The sequence below is a fragment of the Tenebrio molitor genome, chromosome 6 (genome assembly GCF_963966145.1).
Source record: "Tenebrio molitor chromosome 6, icTenMoli1.1, whole genome shotgun sequence".
NCBI classification, from domain to species: Eukaryota; Metazoa; Arthropoda; class Insecta; order Coleoptera; family Tenebrionidae; genus Tenebrio; species Tenebrio molitor.
The window spans coordinates 19,472,506-19,487,016 of record NC_091051.1 but is presented as its reverse complement, the minus strand read 5'-3'; the positions used below and the strand labels follow the sequence as shown (position 1 = coordinate 19,487,016).

Genomic DNA, 14,511 nt, shown 5'->3' with positions numbered 1-14,511 from the left:
CGCAATTGGTACTGGTCCCGTTTTATCGCCAAAAGAATGGGCGTTGTTCATGTTTATTTTTCTGATAGTGAGTCGGTACAATCGTTAGAACTAGGCAGAATTAACAAGAAAGCAAACGTCAAGATTACATGTACTGACATTTATTATGACATACAGAGGCTTTACAGTGCTTATGGTGACGATTTGTCTCACCATAAATCTACAGCGACTGTAAGCTATAGAATGTATGTTACAGAGACAATTTCCCTTGGAGAATACCATTTTGTGTTACAGACTGTAGCTTATAGGGTTATAGAGTTACAGTGGGCAACTTTTGCTTAGAGAATAGCACCATTAATGGGTTAGGCTAATTCATTGTAGGACCGCCCTCGTAACACTTTACTCACCATTATTTGAACATTATACGGAGTTGAGGTAACAGAAGTTTGCCGCACCACAAAACCATCAATTAATAGCCCCCCAGGCAATTTTTTCTCCTGAACATGGCAGACATGTTCCTTGGCAAGTTTCATACCTTTTTCGATCGCTGCTGGTGCAAAATCTATGGTATTTTCGATAAATTAGAACCCCGTTCGAAGGACAATATCCATCTGTAATATTTCCAGTCTAATTTAAAAATTGTTTTGATTGAGGCCTATTCTGTAACTTTTGTGTTAAAATGGGATGTTAAAAGTTTAATTATAACAAAAATGTTAAAATTTTAACATGGATGTGTATCAGAATACACATAATTAATTTTTAAAGCAACTGTTGTAGATTATGTCTGATATTTAATTTTGACGTCTGTCATCATATTTTTCATTTTCATCATTAAAAGACTACGCATTACAACACGGCAATTAGAAGCTCTTGTTGCCTTCTTGGAGAACAATAAGGAGAATTTGGCGGAAAACAGAAAGCTGTTACAAAATTAAGCTGGGATAGTAGAAAGCAAATGAATAAATTTAAAAGCAATATTAAATAATGATCTTGAAGGTCCAAAGCGCTCAGTAGAAGAGTGGAAACGTGTATTTTACTACTTATTCGTCTTGAAGAATTATACAGTCAAAATAGTATCAACAAAGATATGCTTTTAAGGTCTTTGGAGATCTAAAAGCAAATACCAGAAGAAGAAATACTGGTGGGTCAGTCAAGGAGAAACCTCTGACTGATATCGAAGAACCAATTTTAAACATACTACATACGTAGTATTGTTGTAATTGACGATGCACCAAACGTTTCTGAACCTGCACTTAACATAGGCGGAGATATAATAAACCTTGTGGGAGACATAGAAGCAGAAGGAAGTGATAATGAAGATGTTCAAACATATTATTAAATTATCTAATCTAAATAACAGAACCAGAGCCAATAACAAGGGATGCACCTAATATGACACAGCAGGTACCAGAGAGACAAAGAAAACGGAAATTGCCTCAAGTGTCGCTGCAAGACAATTTTAATCCAGTTGGTCTTATAAAAAGCCAAGAAACATTGGCTTCATCCACGAAAAGTTTAGCTGAAACCATCACTGACTTGGTCGAAGCTATAAAACTCATTTTTCCTTCTTTAATTTTTGCATCGCTTAAGTAGGGAAATGTCCGTCCTTATTCATTGCTTTGACGAAGTTTTTCATCAACCCTGGTTTGATATGCAACGGTGGCAAAAATTTTTTTTCACGATCAACTAACGCCGAGTGAATAATGTTCTTTTGGTCAGGAATATGCTGCTTTCTTTTTGGCCATTACATAATGAGAAAGTCTTGCTCGGCTATCCCACTCACAAATGAAACAGCAGTGCTTCGTATATCCAAGTTGTAAACCAACCAGAATTGCCACAACTTGTAAATCGGCACTGATGTGCCATTTGTACTTTTTATAATTAATTTTGTTAAGAAGATGTGCCATATTTTCATAGGATTCCTTCATGTGAACAGCATGTCCAAAAGGAACGGAAGGATAAATATTTCCTATGTGTAGAAGAACAGCTTTTAAGATTAGTTTCGAAGAATCAATAAAAAGACGCCATTCGTTTGCATTGTGTCTATAGCCTAATGCAAGCATTAAATCGTCAATGTTATTACAGAAAGAAAGACCTTCTTCAGTTGAGAAATATTGTGTAAACTCTTTCTGGCGATTGCGATATATACTGCATATCTGGTTCTAACAACTTCCATCCTTGTAGTCTTGATCCTAGTATTTCTGCTTGAGTTTTTGTTAAATTCAAGTCTCGAACCAGATCATTTAGTTCCAACTGATTTATTAGATGAGATTTGTCTTCTTGAGATGGTAAAATTCGTCATCACTGCTTGACAGTACTGCAGTTGCTCCTTCTGTTTCCATTTCATCTTCTGTAAAATCAACTAAATATGTTGGTACGGGAACCATTTCTGGATGAGGTACGGGTCGAGTAGCAGAAGGCATATTGGAATATACAATTTGCTTCTTGTTTTTAGCAGAATATCCAAATATTTTGGTGCAACAAAAGTAGCAATTCATTGCATGATCCGTTTGTTCACGCCAAATCATAGAAACTCCAAATGGCAAAGCAATGCTCTTCCCATTCAACCAACTTCTTAGGATAACAGCACAACGTGCAGAGCAAATTTTTGGAGTCCAAGATTTGTCGTGGTTTTTAATTACCAAAATAGTGGTAGTACGCTTTTTCAAATGTCGATGTAATATTTCGCTTATGCTGCTGAAGACTTAGTTGTCCGCAAACATAACAAAAACTGTTTGGATCATTTATGCAATTACAGGACATTTTGAATAGAGAATGTAACAGACGACAAGAATTACAAGAAGTCGACGCAATTTAATTTCAACAAACCTTCTGTACTTTCTTATATACCGCCACAATCGCATTTCTACGAATTAAATGTACTTAAACGATAGGTTTACAAAAAAGAGGCGTGGCTTAAGGTTTGTGATGCATGAAACATGTCAAGACTTGTTCAGGAGTCAAGCAAGTAGCTGCAACCACATTTCTTTCTGAACATAATATTAATAGAACATATCGTCAAATATAGTAATTAAATTACAAGTTGGACAAATATTAGAATTGAAAATTTCTCAAAACACTAAACAACCAGGTTTGGACTGTCTTTCTTTCTTCCTAAATTTTGTTTCGGCAATGACACGTAAGGTCAATGCCCTTACACGCTTATAAGAAATTTGTTAATGTAGTTTACACGGGAACGAGATAATAATGATCCACTTCTGCCAGTGGCTGGTGTTCAAGAAAGTGTTGCGTAGCTTTTCCATGGCATATGGCGGAAATTTCAAGCAAAATTAAACGAAATAATCACAAATGTATTTAAAACCTAACCTAAAATTTTGACGTCGCTATTGGAATAAGCGCACAACTTGCGTTCTTGCTCTAATCGCACATGTCAAAGCGAGATGCATAATGGGACGGACTTAATAAAATACGTACAAAAATCCAATAGCTTGTTTTACATTATGTTGAAAAGAGATAGCAATGTAACAGTTGTTCTGCTTATTAATTGATCCATCGGGCTATGATTAAAAAATGGACTATACTAGAGGTATTTTCATATTTGGTGGCGGAAACAAAAGACTGAAAAATGTCACAAAAATGTTTTGTCAGTGTCAAATTTCTCATAAGCGCCGTAAAAAGGAATGTCTAGGTAAATTTAAATTTTCGCTAAATAGATTGAAAAAACAAATTCTCAGGAAACCAATTTTTGTCAGTGCTTCAAAAGGAAAAATTATTCTCATATAATCAAACGTATTACAAATTATTTCTCTAGTTCGACGATGAATAACTTTCTTATTGCCAATTTGCTGCATTTCTGTCGAAATCACGAACGTCTTTGAGAAATTTGACACTGACAGTACAAATTTGTGACATTTCTCAGTCTTTTGTTTCCGCCACCAAATATGAAAATATCTCTACCTATAGTGAAATTTTTTTAATAAACAATTGTCAGTGTCAAAATGAAGTAAAAAACCATACTGTACCACCCTAAAATTTGGACATATGGACCAGCTGTATAACAATTTGACACCAAATCATGGTTAAGGTTATGTTCACTTCACTTCCCGTACCTTTCTTCCGTGAATTCATTTTCAAAACAAATTTAATGAGAAATCAGGAGGAACCTTTTCGAATTTGAAATAAACTCTCGCTCGTTAGGGCGCAGGCTCAGTTACATAAAAAAATGTTGACACTCAATGTGACCAATCGTATTATCATGAAAATCACAGTTTGGCTCATACCAACAAGACAACGTTTTGACAATTGTTTATTAAAAAAATTCAACTATATAATCTGTTTCAAAATCAAAAATCCACCAGCTGTTGAATTATGTTGGCAGAAAAAAAGAAATCCCTAGAAAAAGTTTAATTTTTTTGGGTTGCCTCAACCTCCCGCCAAAATTTGATATTGAACTGTTGAGTTTATTTACGAAACACAAAATAATTATTATGTACAAAAAGGTTTTAGCTACCATATCATACTTTTTGAGTGAAATAATAAAATGAGAATAAAAAAAACACGATGAACTACGACCAAAACGACTGTCCAACAGTTTTCTTTCATAACCCCACTTTTTTCTGACAATTGGAGACACACTAAAAACAAAAGTCGGCGACGTTGTCGGTTATACAGTGTGGAATAAAATGATTTACATCTAGTTACCTTTGCATTACCCTTGTAAAAATACGAAATGCCGCTCTACAAAAAAAAAAGAAAGCCTAACCTCAAAATATTCCAAAATTCCAAATGTGATTTATTGCGAAGGGATGATATGAATGCAAAGTAGAGATTGAAATTAAAAAGGAGCTTACAAAAGCAAGTCACAGCTAGTGTTGAAAGTGGCCACCAACGTTTGTTAATTCAATTTAGTAAATTGTAACAATTGTCAATTCGATTGATGACATTTATTGACAGAACTAATAGTTTGGCACTTAAAAAAAAAGTAGAGCGGTACAGGAAAATTTACATGTGCAAAAATTCCAAAGGTAACTAGATGTAAATCATTTTATTCCACACTGTATTTTCGAGGTAGAATGCACTGTTGGTGGATTTTTGATTTTGAAACAAATTATACCTGTATTTCCAGATATTCCGACTTTACTGCTAAATTCAATTATTTCAGTACCCCCACCACAATAGTTACATTTTAGAATATGTATAACCTGTTTCCCAGTCACATAATACAAAAACTTTGACTCCAAACCTATGACGTTTGGACGGAATGTACTATCGCGGCCAAAATACTTTGGTCGTCAATGTGACATAAATGACATTCAATTGTAAAGCAAACTTTAGGATGTTTATCCTTATTTTTTACTACTGTCAAAATTATTTTAGTCTATCAGTGTCATACGGGTGGGGTAAATCCCAGCTGCGGAGGCAGGGTTGAAAAGCAAAAGATCAACGTGGTCGCGTTTTAGACAACCTTCAGAAGTAAGTAAGACGATTCTATATTTATCAAAAACTGAAAGCGCCATATTTTTGACAAGAATAATTTGAAATTGTCATGTATATTGACATTAATACTTGATTTACATTTGAAGTGTCAAAAAGTGACGACCAAAGTATTTTGGCCGCGATAGTACTGTTTGAAAGCGAGGCTTCCCTTGAATAACATTAAGCTTTCATCTATGCAAATCTTTTCAAATGGATACATCGCTGCTTTGTACTTTTCTAACAGGTGAGTTACTATCGGCGTGATTTTGTACAACTTGTCACCGTTACTGTTAGATTCATTGTCTGAGAAATGCAGAGAAGATAAAATTGACACAAATCTATCTCGCGATAAAACTTGTCCAAAAATTGGAGTCGCGGATAAACTGTCCTTTGTCCAATAATCTTGGATACACAGTTTCCTCAATTGTGGCCGGCTTAAGCAGGCAAAATATTCCAGGTAAATACATAGTGTATTAAGTATTGTATGTATTGTATTGTATGTTCAAAAAGTTTTTGGATCGCGATAGCCATGAAGTGTAAAAACCATCTAAACTCGTTACAGGTTGCAAAGACACACTTGTCATTTGCAACAGCATTTTTTTCATATTTCTGAACTAAATAAAGGCACAAAGGGACCAGAAAATCATAGTTTGGGTTGAATATTTTCCATATAAGTACAGTTTTAAAGTAATTTCAAATGACTAATGCCATAAAAGTGCTGTTGCAAATGACAAGTGTGTCTTTGCAACCTGTACCGACTTTATAGAAATATTTACTTCTACTGACCGTAGTTTTTATGTGTACCTACTTGAAAGTAGCACTAATCTCTCAAGGAACTCATTTAATCATAAACGAGGCGAATAAACCCAATTACATAAGATATCTTGTTAATTCCACGGCAACCCTGATCCAAAGACTTTTATTCAAAAATAACATTTTTAATTTACAATGCGAAAATTTCCGATAATAATGCGGAATCTGGAAAAGTGCCCCGAATGCTTGCAGCGTTTCCACGTTGAATGGCAAGGGAAATCCTCGCAAAAAGGAATTTCTTAGATTTTGAATCCCCTGATTCCGCGATAAGTCGGTCTCCGATGACATTAATGAAATCTATTGTTTCTTTGCACCAAAGGCCTAAGGTTTCAAAGGCTAAACCTTTAAATATGTAGTTTGACGAAATAATTGAACGATATTTGTTATGTTTGCGTTTGCAAGCCATTTCAACGGCAAAACCTGAGACTTCAGATGTTTTCAATACGTAACTGTCTGCAAGTGTATCTACGACAGTAACGTCCCAAACCAAAGGTTGACCTTTATTCCACGGTACTAAAGTCATCCCATCAGGGCGTTTTCCGTCATCACGAGATAGTCCGTTTGGTTCTAAAGTTGAATTAACATGAATAGAAGTCAAAGACCGGTTGATAATAGAATTAATTTCAGTGTGTCTTGAAAATCTACCACTGCTTTTGGAACAACTTAGACCGTGAATACCAATTTCATCAACTTTCGCATTGCATTTGCAAATATGAGGTGTACAAAGATTACAACCCAATCTTAAACCAATACAAACTTGGAAGGAAGTGTTATCTAAAAGAGTACCAATATTAGGAGAAGGTATTGCATGTAACCAAGATCCTGATTCTCTGCATTGCAAAGCCTTAAAACGAGCCAAGTCCCTAGATGAATTAAAGATTAAGTCATTGTCAATTATTCTTTTGATATTGATATTATCCCAATTCTTCTGAAATTGTGGAATTGTTGGTCTTTCGTTCTCATTTTCTACATCCCAGACTTCTAAAGCTTCATCATAATGGTGAATAATAAGCTCATTATCCTTTGAATTTAGTAATTGAGAAACAAGCTTTTTAACACCATGAACTGAAGATAGGAAAGCAGGGAGGCAAATATCGGAAATGCGACGAATTCCCAGTCCACCAAATCTAATCGGTAAAGTGGACTAACACCATTGTAAATCAGTTAAACGTAAATTAAGTATTTTTTCTAAAGAAGACTTTAAAGAAGAATCAATGGAATTAACGTAATTAGAAAATTTCCAAAAAGGAGTTGTTCTTAATAAAAAATTAAATTTTGATCATACGATATTTCCAACTAATTTCTCAACAGATGCGGTGGAGTTGATTTTGTAAAATTCTTTCATCACTGTCACCATCAGAAAGCAAATCAGTGACCATCAGTGTCAGTACAAGACAATATTTCAAAAGTTGCAGGTAAAATCAGTAATTCAATTAAGAAGAAATGTTTATGCGTTTTAGACAAAAATAGCAGCTTCAAAATCCTTGAGGACATTTACGAAATTTTTAATGGAAAATTTGAAATTGATTGAGGTGTAGAATTTTCGCTTTTGATAAGTTATTTTAAAACTGTTACCTCGGTAGATGTTGAAAGAATCTTCTCAAGTCATAAAAATACATTGCCCCAAAAAGTTTTAATTATAATTTCACTTTCATTGCAGTTAAAAAACGTCGTTAAATTGTTTTGTCTCTGTCTAACGTAGTGGTCGAAGCGATCAACCCCTCCCATTATGCTGTTGTAAATTTCTACAGCTTCTGGGCAATAAACCTCACTTTTTGAACCGTCCTTATTTTTCCTTGAGATTAATTTTGTGGTTTTAGGATTCGCAGCGGTTGAGATTATTGTAACTGGTTTAGAGTCTTGCCATTTGGTAGCTGCAACGGCGCCCTTTACACTGAACATAAATTCACCTCTGCTTAGTTTCTCTTTCGTTTTCAACATATTGGGAAGTTCTTTTCGGTCTGTCCTTACCGTGCCAATTGAGTAAATTCCATCATTGAGTAGCATACGCATCAGCTTATCAGAAGTAAAAAAATTGTCGAAAGCGACAAGACATTTCGAATTGATGAGTGGTTGGCACAGATCCATTACCACTCTCTCTCCAAGTCCATACTCTGCCTTAGCATCTAGTACTTTGCCAGTGTATATTTGAAATTTAGTTATGAATCCAGTGGTGGAGTCGCCAAGACACCAAACTTTGTATCCCCTTTTCATTGGCTTTTTCGGCATGTACTGCTTCATGCTGGACCTTCCCTTGAAGGGTATCATTGACTCGTCAACAGAAAGTCTATTCGAAGGTTGATATGCATTTAGTGAGCTTTCGTTTAGCGCATCAATAAGAGGTCGAAGTTTATGAAGTTTATCATACGCTTTTTCTCCTTTAGGTACAGCTAAATAATTGTCGTTCAAATGCAATGTTTCTACGAGTTTCTTATATCTTTTTAGCGTCATAACTTTTGATACAGCTTCTATTCCTAATATTGGATCACTGCTCCAGTAGTTAGATAGATGTGGTAGTAAATGTATTCCCATTATAATGAGTAACCCAAAAAAAGCTTTAATTTCTTCTTTTGTTGTGTCAACCCAATTTAAAACACGTTTGCCTTGTTTTTTCCCCACCAAAAGGGTTCGTTCTTGGGATGCATAGATATTAGTAAATGTAACAATATCTTGAATCATATCATCAGTCATAATTTTAGAGAAATAGGCTAGTTCATTGTCAGTTTTTGAAAAGTTATATTTTGGTTGTGGATTTGTAATGTCCGGAATTTTAAGTTCTTGGAAGTATACTCCTAAGGATTCTGTCCAAGTTTCTCCAAGGAGCTCTTTCTCATTGAACTGCGATTTTGGTAACTGATCCATAGAGACATCTTCCTCATTAGCTTCAGCAAAACAATTTGTGTTTGAAGAGGCTGATATTGTTACAAGTGGGGTGGACACCGGCGTCACAGAAAGTTTTCCTTGCTGTCTTATTTCCGATGAGAGTGAACGAGATTGGGTTGAATTTCTGGATGTGGAGGGCTTCGTCATACTAGATGTTGCCACTGGTGTCAGATGACCTTTCCTGTGCTTTGTTGTAACTGGTGTTGTTTCTGCCGATTGTAGACGAGGACTAGATAGATATTCTACTGAGGAGGGAGTACATGTCCTAGATGTGGAAGCGCTATCAGGGCAATCGTCTTCTGATTCTTCGTCAGCATCCTCACCCGACTCCATTTCATCCGATGGAAGTCCATAATAATAAGCCAATAACTCCTCGTCATTTTTAAAATATTTCTGGGACAAGTAAATAAATAATTAATATGATAAATTAATATAATTTAATAATAATTAGATCAGTTGGGAAAAAATATTTGAACAATTTTTTTAAGTCCTATGTGAACCATGGCAAGGCACCTTCCCACATATAAAAAAAAACAAAAATATAACAACAAATGTAAATAGGGTTCAATTCTCCATAAATCACTTCTCAACTAACTAGACTAAAGGATAGAACTAGCAATAGTACTTACATTTGACATGACAGGTAATTACATTGAATTTTCCCCAAAATACAGCAAAACTGAGCTCTCGACAAACGCATATGCACTATTTTCAGGTTACAATTGTGATAAATATCAATATGTGAACGCCGGTAATACAGATATATTTTTTTTCGAGATTCCTGATATCTCCGCTAGGTAACGACACGTGATAGATGTGGCCATAGACAACACAGTAAACCTATAGAACGCAAACTCCCATAGTTTTTTGTGCCCCGACGCCATCTACTGGCTTGTGGTAGGTGCAAAATAAGACACAGCCAGCTGGATATCCTGGCTTTTTTATTTATTTTAATTTAAAGTAAATTATTTATGAAACTAAAAGACTACATTTATTTTGAGGTTTTTATTTTTAATCTTTTTCGATACATTTCCGTTGCATTTTTATAAATTTTGGTTTGGTATTTCTTGCATCCTCACCCAAAATTTTGCTGTTTATTTTCATCGAATTTTGCATGAAGTTTTATACGTTTTCGGTTCATTACAGTCCGAATTTTGGATCGACATTTTGCCTTTTTAAAATTGAATTGAATTGAAGTTGAATATGCTGAGCTTTTCTTATTTTCTTTTTGAAACTTTCACATCATAAGAATTTATATCTTCTACTTCATTACTACATAAAACAGGAGTTACACAATTATAGTGTCTTCAGTAGAAATGTCGTAGATCAGTAGATCGGATGAAAATTCTATAAAAAGTAGTTTTCAGTTAAAATATAATTATCAATATTTTTTTACAATTACTGGAAGTAAATCTGGACTGGAAAAGGAGGGAAGTTGTATCGAGGGTACGGCCACATTCGTTCGTGCCGAAGTCTTTGCTGGTAAAATGAAATCCACACACAGTGTAGCTGTTATACCAACACTTTCATAGGCTCCAAAGATGATAACTGCTTGTTACCAGTCTTTTTAATACATTCCATAAAACGCCCAGGATATTTAATTGGATTTGGAAATCTATGGCGAGTTCTACATGGTTTATAATACCTTTGCCCGGTGCAAAGTCTCACAATAGTAAACTTATTACTTATGACCCTTATGACTTGATATGTCAAAATATAATTTTTTTAAATTTTGGCATAAGTTTCCGCGATTTTTATTTTTATCATAGACAACACAGTAAACTGTGTTGTCTATGATTTTTATAAAACCGCAGCGTCCCCTGGCGGCTTGTGGTGGGTGCGTTTCCAAAAAAACAGGGAAAATGCATAGGAGTTTGCGTTCTATAGGTTTACTGTGTTGTCTATGGATGTGGCCATAGACAAAATAAGAACATATAGAACGCAAACTCCCTATACATTTTTTGGGCACAAAGCGTTTACCGCCATCTATTATCTTGGTGAGGGTGCAAAATCACAGCCTACTGGATGAGTTTACCTTTCCTTTAATTTTTTTTATCATCGCAAATTTTCACAACAAATTAAAACGCCAGCAATACTTTCGATATTTTATTTTCAACCGTTTTTGATACAGTTCTGCTTCATTTTTATAAATATTATTCCTAAATGTTACCGTTCTCGTATCCTACCACTTAAAATTAAATTTTACCCCTTAATGTAAATGTGGTTAAATGAATTATTTTACCAATAATTTCATCTTCAATTTTATTTTGAACGGAAAATTAACATTAGGTACTTATGTTTGAATTACCGTTAAAATTTTGCTTTTAATATTATCGGGCGAAATTATGTTACTGACTATAATTTTGAAAATATTATGAATCTTATTAACATTTTTTACAAACTCTAAAAAACTCACACTTGCCACTTTCTGCTAAATTTTAGTATACATCTAAAAATCCTTCCAATGTTTTCATTCAATTTTTTTTAGGGAAGGAAGTGCTGTTTTTTTAATCCAAAAATTTTTCCAAAGTAGGTACATATTGCGTAAGTGTACGACTGCTTCCTGCCAAAATTTTGTGTGCCCCGGATTTTTGTAAACTCCACAAGCAAGAGGTTTCTCGCAACGTGGGCGAAATGTCCCTCCCTCCAGATTATTATCAGAGTTTGTCAAAAAAGTTATTGTTTTTGCAGTTTCCAAGTCTTCATCATTTAGGTTTGTTCTACCTGTTAATTAAAATATATATTAGTTTATTAACAACAATTGTTATTAGAAATTACCACAGTTAACTAATAGCGTGATAGTTGAATTAATCATGATTATGACGACTCAAAACTTGAGTTGCATAGGACATCTTTTGGATCTTATCTGCATGTCCGTAATTTTGTGGAGGGCTCTTAATTCGCCCCACGCTGAATCATAAAGATAAACCTTCACTATATGGTCCAATATCACACTTAAAATTTCTTCGTTTACTTCCCAAACCAAATCTTTTGTTATACTATAATTTCTAATTCCTTTAATACGATGAGATGTATCAAATAATGGTGTAATCTCTTGGTCTTGAAGTATAATTTTTCTTTCAATTTGTTGATTGTTTTCTATATAAATTTTGCTTGATTCTCTCAACAACAAATTTAGCAATCTTAGCAGCGGTACTACATTATTTGTGAACGTGACACAGCCTCATTTTGAATTACAAGATAGTGACATAAAGATTGACACTGCTTTGACTGATTTTTAGATTATTGAGATTACTTTGATTTTAAAGTTTTGACTTTTTAAAACATTTGCGCCCTCTTGCGGTGTGGTGAGGGTGCGCTAAACGATTTTCCAAAAATTTATTAGGGACTTTTCATTCTATAGTATTTTATTTTCTCTATGGATGTGGCATGACCAACTTCATTAAACTATGTTATGGCCATTCCAATTCCATTAAAATGCGCTTCGTAGGAAGTATGTTATGGATAGTGATGAAGTGGTGCCATCTGTTTGTTAGACATCAAGGTAAAATTGCCGTCAAATTTGAAATTTTGTCAATCAAAAAACTCTGAAAATGCTCATTAAATGCATTATTTGTGGCAATTCTGAAAAACCTTTATTTGAATTTCCCAGCGACAGTGGAGTTAGAGCTAAATGGTTTGAGATTCTTCGGGAAATTTGTGGTACTAGAAAAGAAATTCGTTAACATAGTTTAATGAAGTTGGTCATGTGATGGAGATGAAGTGGCGATATCTAGTGAAATTTAGAATAACCACACATTTAAAAAGCTAAATATCAGGTTATGTTATATGCCATTTCATTGTCAAAAACTGTCAGTTTATGCTTTTATGACACTATGGCAGGAACATGAAAAATTTGTTAGCGTCTTAGAACCTCGAATTCTGTAATTCTTGCATCGTTTTACTCCGAAATGATCAAGTTCCACGACGAAATTCCCATTCGGAGCGGTTTTGCTGTGATCTTTCATACTTGCGTGTGTAAAAACGTATTTAGAGGAAAGTTAGCGTCTTAAAACCGATTTCTGTAATTCTTGTATCGTTTTACTCCGAAATGTTTAAGTTCCACGACGAAATTCCGATTCGGCGCGGGTTTGCTGTGATCCTTCATATTTGCGTGTGTAAAAACGTATTTAGAGGAAAGTTATCGTCTTAGAACCTCGAATTCTGTAATTCTTGCATCGTTTTACTCCGAAATGATCAAGTTCCACGACGAAAACGTATAAACTGACAGTTTTTGACAATGAAATGGCATATAACATAACCTGATATTTAACTTTTTAAATGTGTGGTTATTCTAAATTTCACTAGATATCGCCACTTCATCTCCATCATCATAGACAACACAGTAAACCTATAGAACGCAAACTCCCATAGTTTTTTGTGTCCCGACGCCATCTACTGGCTTGTGGTAGGTGCAAAATAAGACACAGCCAGCTGGATATCCTGGCTTTTTCATTCATTTTAATTTTCAAAATAATTTATTTATGAAATTAAGACTACATTTATTTTGAAGTTTTTATTTTCAATTTTTTTCGATACATTTCCATTGCATTTTTGTAAATTTTGGTTTGGTATTTCTTTTCCTCAATTGTGACAAACAGAGATTTATGGCTTCCTCACCTTCAAAATTTTGCTCTTTATTTTGACATCGAATTTTGCATGTAACGTTTTCGGTACATTGCAGCCCCTAGTTGCAGCCCGAATTTTGGATTAACATTCTGCCTTTTTATAATTTTAAATATGCTCAGCTTTTCTCATTTTCTTTTTGAAACTTCCACAAGAATTTATATCTTCATTACTACATAAAACAGGATTTACACAATTTACTTATAGCGTCTTCAGTAGAAATATCGTAGATCAGTAGATCGGATGAAAATTCTATAAAAAATAGTTTTCAGTTGAAATATAATTATCAATATTTTTTTACTATTACTGGAAGTAAGTCTGGACTGGAAAAGGAGGGAAGTTGTATCGAGGGTATCTACGGCCATATTCGTTCGTGCCGAAGTCTTTGCTGGTAAAATGAAGTCCACACAGAGTGTAGCTGTTATACCTACACTTTCATAGGCTCCAAAGTTGATAACTGCTTGTTACCCGTCTTTTAATCCATTCCATAAAACGCCCGGGATATTTAATTCTATGGCGAGTTCCACATGGTTTATAATTCCTTTGCAGGGTGCAAAGTCGCACAATAGTAAATTTGTACTTATGACTTGATATGTCAAAATATAATTTTTTAAATTTTGGCATAAGTTTCCGCGATTTTTATTTTTATAAAACGGCAGCGTCCCCTGACGGCTTGTGGTGGATGCGTTTCCAAAAAAATGGGGAAAATGCATAGGAGTTTGCGTTCTATAGGTTTACTGTGTTGTCTATGTCCATCATCACTCCATCATCGAG

The 14,511-nt window shown here is 34.5% G+C and overlaps 1 protein-coding gene and 1 long non-coding RNA gene across 4 annotated transcripts in view; one reads left to right on the top strand and one right to left on the bottom strand.

Annotated features, from left to right (window-relative positions):
- Positions 1-14,511, top strand: part of LOC138133771 (uncharacterized) — a 285,987-nt gene that overhangs the window by 79,104 nt on the left and 192,372 nt on the right. The window lies entirely within an intron of this gene.
- LOC138133606 (uncharacterized) lies at positions 10,102-10,866 on the bottom strand. Its single transcript, XR_011160431.1, has 2 exons — positions 10,568-10,866; positions 10,102-10,458 (listed from the first exon to the last, which is right to left on the bottom strand). It is a non-coding gene; the product is annotated as an uncharacterized lncRNA (long non-coding RNA).